The 14,029-nt window shown below is 41.3% G+C and overlaps 1 long non-coding RNA gene across 1 annotated transcript in view; it reads right to left on the reverse strand.

Annotated features, from left to right (window-relative positions):
- Window positions 1-756: 756 nt before the first annotated feature.
- The window catches only part of LOC108348793 (uncharacterized), a 29,011-nt gene continuing 15,738 nt past the window's right edge, over window positions 757-14,029 (reverse strand). The window contains exons 2-3 of the long non-coding RNA XR_015643132.1: window positions 12,842-12,919; window positions 757-1,656 (exon numbers count right to left, since the gene is read on the reverse strand). This is a non-coding gene — a long non-coding RNA (uncharacterized LOC108348793). The remainder of the gene's footprint in view (window positions 1,657-12,841; window positions 12,920-14,029) is intronic.

Below are 14,029 nucleotides of genomic sequence, written 5' to 3' on the forward strand. Positions count from 1 at the left end.
CACTAAGTGTTGGGAGTCAGCCATTGACAGCCAAGAGAGTCAGGCATGACCCTCTAATGCTGTGGTTCTAGGCTTTCTAGTACAGTTCCTCAGGTTGTGGTGAACCACAACCCTAAGATTACTTTTGTTGCTACTTCACAACTGTAATTTTGCTACTAGTGTGAATCATAATGTGAATTTCTGTGTTTTCTGATGATCATGGACAACTCCTGTGAAAGGGTTGCAAGTTGACAACCTCTGCATTAGTGTGCTAGTATAGTGACAAAAGCAAACTCATGTCACATAAAATGACATGTCACAGCAAGAGAAAGACAAGTCAGGTGTTATCTTTATTGTCTTTTATAAAACTCTGGGTGGGAACAACTGTGGGCCCAGCCAAGGTGTTCTCCTGAAGAATCACCACCATGCAATAGGCCCAGAAGAAAAGGAAGTTTATTGGGAGAAGGGAAAGGACCTGGAGAAGAGGTTGAGGTGGGGAAAGGAAAGGGACAGAGAAGGAAGGAGAGAGGAGAGAGAAAGGAAGAGAGGAAGAGGCCAGCCAGAAACACATGGGAACAAAGAGAAAGAAAAGATGGAGAGAGAGAGAGAGAGAGAGAGAGAGAGAGAGAGAGAGAGAGTGAGAAGCAGTCTTCTTATAAGCGTGACTTCTGACTCGTACCTGGTGGGCAGTAATGCAAGCTGTCGCTAGGTAGCTCTTGGGTAGAGCCTAGAGAAATTGCCAACAATATTAATTTTCTAAATTAATGACAAACTGAGTCTCTTAGAACAAAATTTACTGTCTCATGATTAGAGAATCTAAACACATAAAGAGATTTTTTACAATGTATTTACTTTGTGTATATGCCTGTTTGCGTCCATGAATGTATGTGCACCACCTTGTGCCTGGTACCCATGGAGTCCAGAAGAGAGCATTGGATCTGCTGGAACAACTTTGAGTTACAGACGGATGTGATGTCCCATGTGGGTATTGGGAGACAGACTTGGGTCCTCTATAAGAGCAAGTGCTCTTAACTGTTGAGCCATTCCTACAGCTGCAGGACAAACAAAATTAATATGCCAGTAGGAGGGACCCTTCGAAAGGTGTAGTGAAGTTCTTGCTTCTCAGGTTCTGGCACTCTGTTTCCGGTATTACCACTCCACGTCAGTGTTTTCACATTGGCATCTTCCTGAGTCTTTACCCAGTCTTCCCTCGGTGCCTCGGAATTCATATTTCCTCTTCTATCGGAATATTAGGCGTGCTGTATTACAGCCTCTCAGCCTCAGCAGACCCCACCTTTAAGTTGTGAGGATGCCAGCTCTCGGTCAGTTCACCTTCTGAGGTGCTGAGGGTTTAGGACTCCAGCCCGTGTCTTTCACAAGACTACGACCAGCTGTCTTGTTTGAGACCATTGTTCCCAGAGAAAGAGGGCGAGTTGGCACACAGGCAGGGCATCTGCAAGGCTGGACTAGAATGCTGCACTGTGTAACTCATGCAATTTTGCAAAAAATAAAGGAAAACCAGTGGAATAGTTTATCAAATCATGTTTTTTAAAAACACCCCAGGGAACTGTTGAGGAGGAAGTTGACGGCCAGGAACATGGAGAGAAAGACACCATGAGTGAGCTTCCCGCTGCTCTTCAGAGAACTGTGGTATCCATCTTGGTGCAGGGTACGTATCTGCAACAAGGAAGGAAAACAGTGGGTGAGATTTGCGCAGCACCATGGACTGCAAACTGTTCCTTAGGCCTCCGTCTTCTCCAGACAGGCCAGGTTCCCAATTCTTTTCTTCTTACTTGATTCCCTTCCCAATATTAACACTATGCTCGTGTCTTAAGTCAGGCTACCTTAATAAAAAAACCAAAGTATATAATAACTGTCCATTTACTGTTAAAATGCCCATCTCCAATAATTAAGCAGGTTTAGAAGTGCTAAATACAAACTTTAAGGCATACAGACAGTTTCTTATACCATGAGCTCATCAAGGATCTTAATGGTCTAACAAGATGAAAAGATTAAAGAATATATTGTTACAGAGTTTAAACTCAAAGTCTCTGTTACACTTCAGATGATATTTTTAAGGTCTTTCATTTATCTTTACTTTATGTCTATGCATCTGTCTGCTTACGTGTACTTGGAAGCCAGAAGGTGTCAGATTCCCTGGAACTGGAGTTAGAAATTGTGATAGGTGGCCATATAGGTGTGGGGAATGGAATCCACCCAGAGTCTCTCAAGAGCAGTGAGTGCTCATGGCTATTGAACCATCTCTTCCACCTGATAAAGCACAATTTCTCAACGCACATGTAAAACACTAAAAACATCTTTATCTCACATTTGACAGGGCAACCCGTGTTTTTATTTGCTGTATATGGAAACTATGAAAAGATAAATTAAAGCACACGATTCCCTTATTTTCATTTTTGACAGGGACAGGTGGGATAGTCTCAAATCCACTCTACATCCAAGGATGACCTTACACTACTGATCATCCTGTCTCCACGTCCTGTGGGCTGGGACTACAGTTTTGTGCTGCTACACCCGGTTTACACATTCCTGGGGATAGAACTCAAGGCTTCATGCTTCACGCATGCTAAGTAAGCACGCTACCAATTGAGCGGCACTCCCAGCCTCGATGTGTTTCTAAATGCAACAAAAACTCCTCACATTTAAAGCATGTATGCAACACTTGGGTGTATTTATACCTAACAGTTCAATATTTACCTGAAGTTGAAATCTTACCAGACATCCTATGAATCATGAATCTAGCAGCCTTAATTAGAATAATTGGCTGGATTGGAAACAATAAAGAAAATTTCTAAAGAACATAAGTAAAAAAAAAACAACATTTTCTTTTCTAGTTAAGTAAAAATTATAGTTCTCTAACAGAACATTTTGGGACAAGGATTGTATCTTATTGTAGCTTATCTTCTTCCGGTGTCTATAGAGGCATTAAAAAAGAAAACCAAAACAAAACAAAACCAGGCATGCCTGGTGCATACCCATAATCCTAGGATCAGGAAGGCTGAGACAGTGACTTAGTTATGGGTATTATTATTGTGATGGAGCACCATGGCCAAAACAACTTGGGAAGAAAAGGATTTATTGACTCACACTTCTACATCGTTTATCACTGAAGGAAATCAGGGTAGGAAGTTAACAGAGCAAGAACCAGGATGCAGGAACTGATGCAGAGGCCGTGCATGGGTTACCACTAACTGACTTCCTCATCATATAGAAGCCAGGACTGGAGAGCCAACAATGGGGTGAGCCCTCCCTCATCATTGGTTGGTGAGGGGCATCTCTGGGATGAGGTAAAAGCCTAGGAAAAGAGAGACATCTAGGAACCTATGAGGGTGACCCTAGCTAAGAGTCCTATCAATAGGATATGGAACCTGAAATGGCTACCTCCTGTAATAAGGAAAGACTTCCAATGGAGGGATGGGGATACTAATGCACCCACAAAACCACCACCCCACAATTTGTTCAGCCTACATGATGTGCAAGGACAAAGGTGGAGCAGAGACTGAGGGAGTGACCAACCAATGCTAACCCAACTTGAGACCCATGCCAAGAAAGAGAGAGCCCACCCTGTCACTGTTATTGTTACTCTGCTATACTTGCAGAGAAAAGGCTAGATAACTGTCTTCTGAGAGGCTTCACCCAGCAGTTGATGGAAACAGGTGTAGAAACTCACAGCCAAACATCATGCTGAGCTGGGAGAATCTTGGGGGTGAAGAAGGGGGTAAAGGGGAGGATTAAAGGAGCCAGAGGGGTCAAGGACACCATAAGAAAACCTAGAGAATCAACTAACCTGGGCCCGTAGGGGCTCACAGAGACTGAACTGCCAACCACGAAGAGCATGCATGGGATGGACCTACGCCCCCTATGTATCATATGTAACAGTTGTGCACCCTGGTCTTAATGTGGTCTCCTAACAACTCTATCAGGGCTCTCTCTGACTCCATTGCTTGCTGTCCCCTAACTGAGCTGCCTTGTGCAGGCAATAAAAGATGCTCCTGGTTCTACTGTAACTTGTTATACTAAGGCAGGTTGATATCATGGGAGCCTCCCCTCCTCTGAGGAGAAAAGGATGGGGAATGGGGTGGGGGTAGGGGAAGTAGGTTAGAGGAAGGAAATGAGAGGACAGGAAGGAGAGAAAATGGTAATCAGTTTAAAAAGATACAGATGTATTAGAGAGAAGGGGGAGGGAGGGAGGGAGGGAGGGAGGGAGGGAGAGAGAGAGAGAGAGAGAGAGAGAGAGAGAGAGAGAGAGAGAACAAAAAGAAAATGCCCAGTAAGCTTATATGCTTACAACCCAAGCTTTTAGAGGCACTTCCCTGAATGAGTCTCCTCTCTGATGACTCCAACTAGCACAGGCAGGAAGACTGCAAATTAGAGGATCTGCCATACAAACTGAGACTCTGTCTTGAAAGAACTTGCGGCATTCAAAAAGTATTCTCCAGTGAGACTAAGAAATCAGAAAGATTAAGAGGTATAAGTAGAAACTCCATTGCTATCCCAACTCCAATGCCCCAGGTTTATAAAAGGGTCTAGAACAGCAGTCCTATTATAACTCAGAGTCCTCGAAATTTTATTCTAAGAGCAATAGGTAAAACCTGGAATGTTCTAGGCTGACAGCCCTCTCTTAGAGCCTACCATGTCAGTCCTGAGGCCTAGGGCAGACAGGCTAATTCCTCATTCATCCCAGTGCTGGTTGAGACTCTAATCCTGCTATCAAAGGTATGAGGAGGAATAATAGCCTCTTTTGGCTGCTTTACTCTACATGGAGCTCAGTGCCTAGATATTATTCTTGTCCTAGCTCTGCATCTAACCTCCTGTCCTAGATGTGGTATTGTTTGGTCATTTTATGGTCCCTTCACATGCATGAAGGAATTACCCTATAGTGAGAGCACACTGTTCCACTAGAGATTCTGGATTTTCTTCAGGTTGAGGCTGTCAGCTGTTGACATCTGCACTGGCTTTTACTCTATTTCCCTGGGCACACTTCTGTGATGTTCATTGCTGAAATTTCACAGGACACATTTTCTACTTAGCATTTAAGCCTCAAATGTTCAGTTAGATCCTAATCCAGGAGCTTAATGCATTTGATGCAATGTTTGTTTTGGATTCCAATGGAAACTTTGAAAAAGCCAACAGTAAACAAAATCTTCTCTGGCCCATTATCTACATAAGCTATTCTTCCCTACACTGCAGTGTTTAAGTAGGAGCAGGGCCCTTCTGCCTTAGCAACAAGCTCTCAAGCTCATGAGAATCATGTAGGTGACCTGGATTCCTCTGCCACTCATGTTTCCCACCAGGTTTTCATAGGAAGTACTAACATTCATTCCATCACGTCTTTCTTGCATGTTTTCTTACCATCCTCAGATAACACATTTGTTGAGTACCTGCCTCCCCATACCTTTCCTGGGGATTTAGTGGTTTGTTTTCTTTTCAATATTGGAGATAGAACTCAAGGACTCATGCATAAGTACTCTACCACTGAGCTACATCCCAGCCATACCATCGATGTTCAGATATTCATTTCCTTTCTGGATGAAAGTTTATTTGGTTTTTGAGTGAGTATAAGCCCAGAGTGAGTCCCAAACCAGAAGTCCTTAAGAAAATTCGACTGGATTTCTTTTCTGTCTATTTTCAGGTTATAGCCTATGGCTCTTAGTCTAAATCCTCCAGGACCCTATGTGTCAAATTAGGACTGCAGTTCTGGATCCTTCTAGAACCTGGGGATTGGAGTTGGGATAGCAATGTGATTTTTACTTGTATAATTGTAAACTTATTATGATGCCGTTACCAAGAACAACAAAAGTTACATCCTTGCTCTACCCAGCATATCAGACGATTGCTCTATGAAGATAACAAATGTAATACAGATATGGATAGTGTCACAGGGTATATTTTAATTGTTCACTCACTCAGTAACTTCATTAAAAGTAGTCTTTTCCAAGCTAAAGTATAACAAGGTAAGAAAATTTTCTAATAGGTAAGTTAAATATAGATTAAATTGTAATGGATACTCCATGGAATTTTGTCCTTGAGTTTGTTGTGTTTAAGTGGGCCATTGCTGTAATTAGGTGTCTTTAGGAGGCCTCTTTCAAAACCAGAATAGATCTAAGGACCTTTGAGAACTATTCCCTCTGTTCTTAAATTCAATACTTTCAAGCTTTCTTCTTATCACAAAATCACAAAGCTTTTTTTTTTTTAAATCTCATCAGGATGGTCCCAAATTACCTCTGTTGGTAAATTATTCAAATGGGGTGTGTGGGGTGGGGAGCTTTTAAATAGATTTGATAAGACAAGTTTTTTTTAGCAAGTCATTAAGAGAAGAGATCTCAGCAGGGGTCGGAGTTGCTTAGATTAGAACAAAGCTTGTTCTCTTCTCTGTCCTTTCTCTCTACCTCTCTATCTCCAGAGACGTCCTTCACTTTCTCTTCTCTCTTGTCTCTAAACAGGAAGAGGGACAGAAAGATTTAACTAAATGACATTCAGTATAACAAACCTCTCTCTTTTTGAAAGCAGTGTGTAAACACATTCAATGTTGGAAGTATAGCCTAAGGAGAAAAGCCTTATTGTATGTTCCTGGGTGATTCTAGAGACAATGAATGTGGGAGAAAATGCTTTCTAGAGATTCTGGGGATGGCAGTACTGAAAGAAACAAAGGAGTGCAGTATGTGCGTGTTTCTAGAGATAAACTCAAGAATGATGTTTGTTCCCTAGAAGCACCTATTGTGCTTTGGGGACAATATTCACTTGCTGCAGAATGTTCATGTTAACAGAAAACTATTTGTTGAAATATGGGTATTAGTGATAGATAACTTCAAAGCCCACTATCTACCCGAGTCAATACAGTGATTCTGTAAGACTCCTGTGCAATTAGACAGCCCTGGTAGAGAGAACATTGCATGCGCCAATTATATCATTATCCAGGTAGCAAGACACAAAAAGAAGTTCAGAATTTCTACCCAGAAGTTCAGTGCTTTCTCTCCATGTATAACTAATTAGTCCAATCCCACACATAATTACAGTAATTTGCATGAAGCTTGGTATCCATAATTACTAATGCTGGCTATAGTACTCTTACAGTTTCAATTGTCGTTATTGGACAAGACATCAAATCCAGGTTTGCGACACCCATGTTGCTGTCTGCTGAAGATTTGACATTGCCCAAAACAGTCAGAAAAAGATGGCCATAGCAGGCATTTATCTCAATTCCCTTATAAAAAGAAAACTTGGTGTTTAGAAAGTAAGGGCTGGATTGGACCATTCTTCTTTGCTTTGCTTTCCCAGCAAGAAGCAACTTTCTGAGGCCAGCATGTGCCATGGCAAAATATGATGGAAAAGCAGCACGAAGAAGCAACCAGTGCTGACGGCCAGCTTCCCCAGTGGGAAAATGAATGCCCTTTCAGGAATCTGATGTCATGATCTCTAGAGAAGGTAGGTGTCTTAACCCCTGAAGGATGGCCTAGCTCTATTTGCTTCATGACATTTTCCATATAGGGAAGTTCCAAGTTGTCAACAGGTCTCAAGGATTTAATACCCATGCTAAACATAACCTCACACATATTTGTTGGCCTTATTTCCTTTTCAGTTTGATTTAGCTGTAAAGAGAAGACAATCTGGGAGAGGGATTCGGACAGTAGAGATTGTGCACGTGAGAGGGAAGAGGGTGGATGAGAACTCTCTGACCCTTAAACAAGTCTACTATGAACCTAAAACTGCTCTGAAAACACAATCTACTCAGAAAAGGTGATATGAATCTAGATGCATGCTTCTCTTTCTGGCTCCTTCTTACGTCTTTGCAGTTAGATATGTAGCCACAGCTGAGTTCTGGCTATCTTCTTTAGAACTAGTGTTACATTAACTTTTCCGAGACAGAAGCAAACAAACTCTACTGACCCCGTATGGGGAGCCAATGACAGAATGGTGCAATGATGCTGCACCATCATGATGAGTCATTGAGTTTTTTTAAGTGGGAGCATAGGTGAGGGGTTTTATGTTGATAACAAGAATTAAAGATAATGTAGGCAGCTAAATGCAACAATCAAATCATAAAATTATTTATTAAGCGAGACTTGAAAACCAAGGACTTCAATGTTTTTGTCTACTTGTTAGTAATTTTTTTGATATATTTGAAAGACATAGAAAGTGATATTTTATTTGAATCTAATTTGTTTGGAGTCATAGGATAGGCAAGGTTCATGTCAAACTTTTGGAAGTATAATTAGAAGATGTTAAGAAGATATATTCTGAAGTCTATGATTCTTTTATTGTTGGAGTTTGATTAAATTTTCAGGGAAACCACTATAGTGGCAAAACATAAATCATGGTTTCAACTTACCTTGAACAGTGATTAGTTTTATTGTTAACTAGACACAAACTAGAGTCATCTTTAAGAGGGAAGCTTAATTAAAGAGTTGTCACCATCAAATTGGTCTGTGCCCTTGTATGAGGGGGATTTTCTTGACTAAGGATTGAGGAAGGTCCATCCAGTCTAATGTGAATAGTTCCATCTCTAAGCAAGTGAAACTGTACTGAATAAGAATAGTAATATAGTAAGAACAATTCTTCCCTCCCTGGTCAATACTTAAGATCCCTGAATCCTTGGGTCCCTGCCCTGAATTTCCACAAAATGTTGGATTGTGACCTGGAAGTTGAAGACTGACATAAATGCATTCTCTCTCAAGTTGATTTTGGTCAGTGTCTTATTACAGCACCAGAGAAATAATAAAAATTCTTCCCAAACTGTGAGCTTCCATTTCAATGCCCTGAGCTACACCTGTATGGTTTCCATTTTTGTAGCATGAGGTAACCATTCAAGTGAGTAACTGAATTATCTCACTTTAAAGAGCTCCACTCTGTTTATATGCCTACACCACATTTGTCATGTGCTCCAATGTAGCACAGATGGTACAAGGTCTTTGAAGCTGTCAAACTCAAACCAAAGAATCCAAAATAAATAGATACCTAGGATTCTCTCCTGTGATAGAGGCCCAATTATTAGGGAACAGAAACACAAGACTTTAGGTTTCACTATCTGCTTCCTCATGAGCTCACAGCCCTTTCTCATGTGTTACCAGGGATTTTGAGTTATAACAGAAATGTAAGACCTAGGAGGTTGCTATTTAGGGACAGATGTGAGACCTTATTTTCAGGGTCTTAGAAATGGATTTCTGCTTCCCTGCTTTGATCAGCACACCTAGAAACCTAGAACCTTACCTTATCTAATCTAGAATTTCAGCACCTGGTAGATTAAGACTCTGTCATTGGAATTCTACAGCTCTCTCACTTACAAAATGAAGGTTTGGACTGAACTCTAAAACCAATAGCTAAAAGTTCTAAGATCTTGGAAGTAATTAAGTACTTTACAAAATCCTGTGAACATATAACTTCAATTTGCAATGCTGTGTGCAGTCATTAATGTCTCTGCTGGCTCCATAGTGCTTTTCAGAGATTGTGGATCATTTCTTCTCAGGTCAGCTTAATTTTCTTTTTTAGTCTTGTTAGACATTAGAGGCACGAACCTACAACCAACTACTCTACAAATATTTAAGGAAGCAGCGATCGAATTTGCACACAAATTCTTTGTGTCCAAGCAGAGAAATTGTATCAGGGAAGAGAAAATAGCAAAGGAAAAGACCACAGAACTTTAAATGCAGCATATGGGAAATATCTGAAGAACATAAAGAAGACTAGTGTTTGCGGGGAAGCATGATGAGAACATAAGACCCAGCAGGAGGCCAGGCTCAACCCATAGTGTCTATAGAAGACCACATTTCATTTCTAGCACAACCTGGAACATCAGCTTCCAACACAAGATGAATGTAGTGAAGACATCTGAATGAACTGCCAAGGTATCTGGCTAATAGGAGAAAGGAATAGAGAGGACAGAATACAAAAGAGAAAAAAAAAACAGAGGGAAAAGGAAAAGGCATTTGAGGTAAAGGCAGCATTCTGAATAAAGATGAAAATTTCTTTTTTCAAAAGCCACTGAGATTTGCTAACATCTAAAATAGGAGGTAAGAGCAGCTGTGCATGAGTGAGGGAAGTAAGCAGGTGCTAGGAATGTTGCTGCTACAGACATAGCTATGCAGGGCCATAAAGCATATGCATTTGATATATGCTAGGATTCTATATGTCATTAGACCAGCCATGTAGCCAGAAGGCTAACAGTCTTCCATAGTCTATTTCTCGTTCTACTATCTAACATAAGGCTATTGGATGCTTAATATATATTTCTGGGTCACCTACATTGCTCACAATTTTCTATGTTTGCCAAATCAATCACCCAGATTTGTACCAAGCTAGGTAGACCAAGAAAACTTGATGTAGGCACTGATAATTACTGCTTACCAGTCAGGGAAAGCCACCTCCCTTCTTCTGGCCTATAAAATTAACAAGACCCCTAGTTTGTTAGAATGACTCATATGACTTGAGTAGAATTTTATTACTTTACTTGATGTACAAGGCCACTTCTCCAGGGAAGACAGTAGCATAGGGAATCATAATACTTGCATGTGGAAAGTAGTTTCCCAAGTGCTTTTGCATATATAATAATCTTCTCCTATAGCAACTATTAAAGTGGACAATGTAGATATTATCATTTTTGTTTTATTTTTCTGGAAACCAAGGCTGAGAGGCTGTGCACTACATATAGTAGAATCATAATGGGAGACTTGTCACCCGTGTCTAAAGTGGAAAGAAATGTTAGGAGGGACACACATATACTACTATTTTATGATTCCAGTAGGAAAAGAGCAATAGCCTTTCTCTACTGAACTTTTATATAAACTATCTGTTTCTTTTTTTAAACAAAAATTAATCTGGTACTTATGTTTCACCAGATACTATTCTAGTCATTGTGGTCATTATATCAATCAAAAGTAACTGTCCTGTTGTTTACATCCTGGTAGAAAATAGACAGTAATCTACTAAATTGTGTTGACTTGGATGATGCTATACGATGTAGGCAATAACCAATCAGGGAGGGTAGCTGGGAGCAGTGATGGTGAGAGTAAGTGAAGACATAAGTGGGCTGTTGGGGAAAAGCATCATTGAGGTCACGGTAGTTGAGTGAAGGCCTGAGAAGTGCAATGCTATGAACCAACAGGAGAGCTAGGAAAAAAATTCAAAGCAGACAAAATAGCAGTTACCAAAGCCCTGAGAAGGCAGAATGTCTGGATTGTTGGAGAAATGGCACGGGGTTATATATAGATAAGCCAGGAGGGTAAATCTGCAGCTGGACATAGTAATACGGGGGGTTGTATTAGTCACTTTTTTTGGTTCTGTGACAAAATATTATGGCCAAAAGCATTTTATGGAAGAAAGTTTATTTTGTCTCACAGTTCCAAAAGATGTCTATTAATGGCCAGTGAGGCTAGAACAGAAAGCTGTGAAACCACATCTTCAATGATAAGCAAAAAAAAAAAAAAAAAAAAAAAAAAAAAAAAAAAAAAAAAAAAAAAAATCTGGAGTGAACTGGAAGGCAAATCCCAGTGAACCCGAATCCCACGACTGTAGAGGAGTGGTTCTGATGTTTTGATTTAATCGAAAATCTGTGAGTACTGATGCTCAAGGTCCTTGTCCCCAAATGGTTCTTGATCAATCAGTAAAGATGCCAGCAGCCAATGGCTGGGCAGAAAGAAAGAGGCAGACCTTCCAGGTTTCTGCAGGCTAGAAGAGAGGAGGAGAATAAAGATACTTTGGGAAGAAAGACCAACAGACTCAGAGCTGCAGGGGAGATCTTCCAAAATGTAGATGGAAAAGGAAATCGGCCCACAGAAAAGCAGCCTAAAAGTGTCTTGGGCAGCAAGACCAATGGCACACAGAAGGTAACTATGCAACTAAGTTGAAGACAGATTTTGAGCTGTTTTACTAGGTATAAATGTAAGGGCACGCTAGCCACAGAAGGCTTAGGAGAGCCCAGCCACAGAACCAATAAGGCAATTTAAAAATGAACTAAAGTGTGTGTCTTTCATCTGCAGATCCTAGATAGCTCCTGGGTGGGTGGGTGTCTGCAACCAGCCAGGAGCACAAAGCAGAACAGTCAAAAAGCCCCTGCTGCATACACATGGCCACACTTCTTCCAGCAAGGCTTTAGTACCTAAAGTTTTCACAGCATATCCCAATCAGAACCACCAACTGTGGATCAAGTGTTCAAATACCCGATCCTATGGGGGAAGGTATCTCATTTAACCCACCAGGAGGACCAAGCTTTCAATACATTTCAATACTAAAACTTCCATTCTTTTGGGGAGGTAGGGTAAGAAGTGGATAATGATTTATATCAAACCATAACAGCAGCTTTCCTCAAGTCAAGCTGGGGAAAGGAGAACAGAAAAATTGACCAAATAGATCCAAGAAAAAAGCAGGGATCCAGCAACATCCAATGCGATGCGGCCATTCTTCAGGTTAGAGATATTCAGAATTGACTGGCTTCCTCTGCCTTCTGCCTCTCTCCCCATTGCCCATATAAGCACAGCAGCATCACCTCCCACAGCCATATCCTGGTCTCTGTTCAGGCTTTTATCGCTCTCCTACAAGTTCATCGTTTTTTAACTTCAGCTGACCCTCTAGGGCAGTGGTTCTCAACCTGTGGGTCATGACCCCACTGGGGAGACTTATCAGAGATCCTACATATCAGATATTTTACTTTACAATTAACTGTAAGCTTACAGTTTTGAAGAAGCAATAAAATGGTTTTATGGTTGGGGTTCACCACAACATGAGGAACTGTGTTAAAGGGTCACAGCTTGGGGAAGGTTGAGAATCACTGCTCTTGTGTGAAGGTAACTCTTCTGTTTTCTCCCTAGTAGATCCACTCGGGGATTTCCGAGTAAAACTCAGCGCTTACCTTTTAGAATAAGCTTAGCCTTGAGGTCAGCTCAATCCTTCTTCCTTTCTTCAACTTGGAACCTAAAAAGTGGAACAGCTAAAAAGAAAGTCATGCTTTAGCAGACTTCTGTACTTCATTCACACCTGATAAATGCATCCTGTTTTGTGCTCATGAAGATTCTCTTCTATAGGAAGACAATTGTCCCAAAATACAACACCCTGGACCAATAGTCAGCATGCTATGTTACATTCTAGCCCACCATACCTCCAGAGACTTGTGCTTACACTCCCTCAGCCTTGGTAACCTTGATCTCTAGCTTTATTTTCTCTCATCTAAGGAGACGATTTTCTCTTTCCTCCTCTCCTGCATTGTTGCCTTGAACTTGCCTCACGCTTCCTCCTGTAGTGTCTCAGATTAAAATGTGTCACACACAAGATGCTCCTCAAAGTTACTCTCTACACAAGCCTGCCATTCTGAGGACTAGGAGGTTTTATTTGTAACTAGTTAGTTTTTCTGGAGATGCTTATCTGTGTTTGTGCGGGAAGGGGTCTTCATTATTTCTAAAGAGAAGACTTTCTATAGCTCCATGTAGCCTCTGCCAGAAGTCACAAGAGGCTGCTTTTCTATGAGTCTGCACAAAATGAGAATTTTAAAGATATTTAAAAAGATAACATTGTTTTCTGATGGTGGGACCCAGCAAGCTGACAAGGAGGAAGGTGGGCATAGAAGTATGGTGATAGCTATACTATTAGGAAATAAAATGAATGCTGGGATGGGGTCCCTTGGTGAGGCCAGGATGGTGTTGCTATGGGGTCCTTTGCCAAGTAAGTCAAGTGTGGACTTGCTGATATGCCCTCCTCACTTCCTGGGAAGGTTCAACATCCAGACACCAGCCAGATGGGAGAACACCCTTCAACCTACTCAAGCCAGCCTCCAGCAGAGAAGCCAAAGGGAGAGTCCACCGGCTGTGTGAAAACAAAGCGGTCCTTCTCCCTGCCTGTAGCTTTATGAGTTGGCAGCTCTGGAAAAGCCTCTCTTTGATCTTGAGCTTTGAAGGGATCAAACAAGCTGCTTTAATGGGCAGGAACGCAGCTCTGAAAATCCTACCTTTTGTCAGGAAAGCCTTCCTTTCTCCTCCTGGGACAGGTGCAAGTGGAGAAGGAGTCTGCTTTCAAGGCCTGAAGCCAGATGTTCCTTCTGGCAGCA

This window comes from Rattus norvegicus, chromosome 18, assembly GCF_021556685.1.
Source record: "Rattus norvegicus strain SHRSP/BbbUtx chromosome 18, alternate assembly SHRSP_T2T, whole genome shotgun sequence".
NCBI classification, from domain to species: domain Eukaryota; kingdom Metazoa; phylum Chordata; class Mammalia; order Rodentia; family Muridae; genus Rattus; species Rattus norvegicus.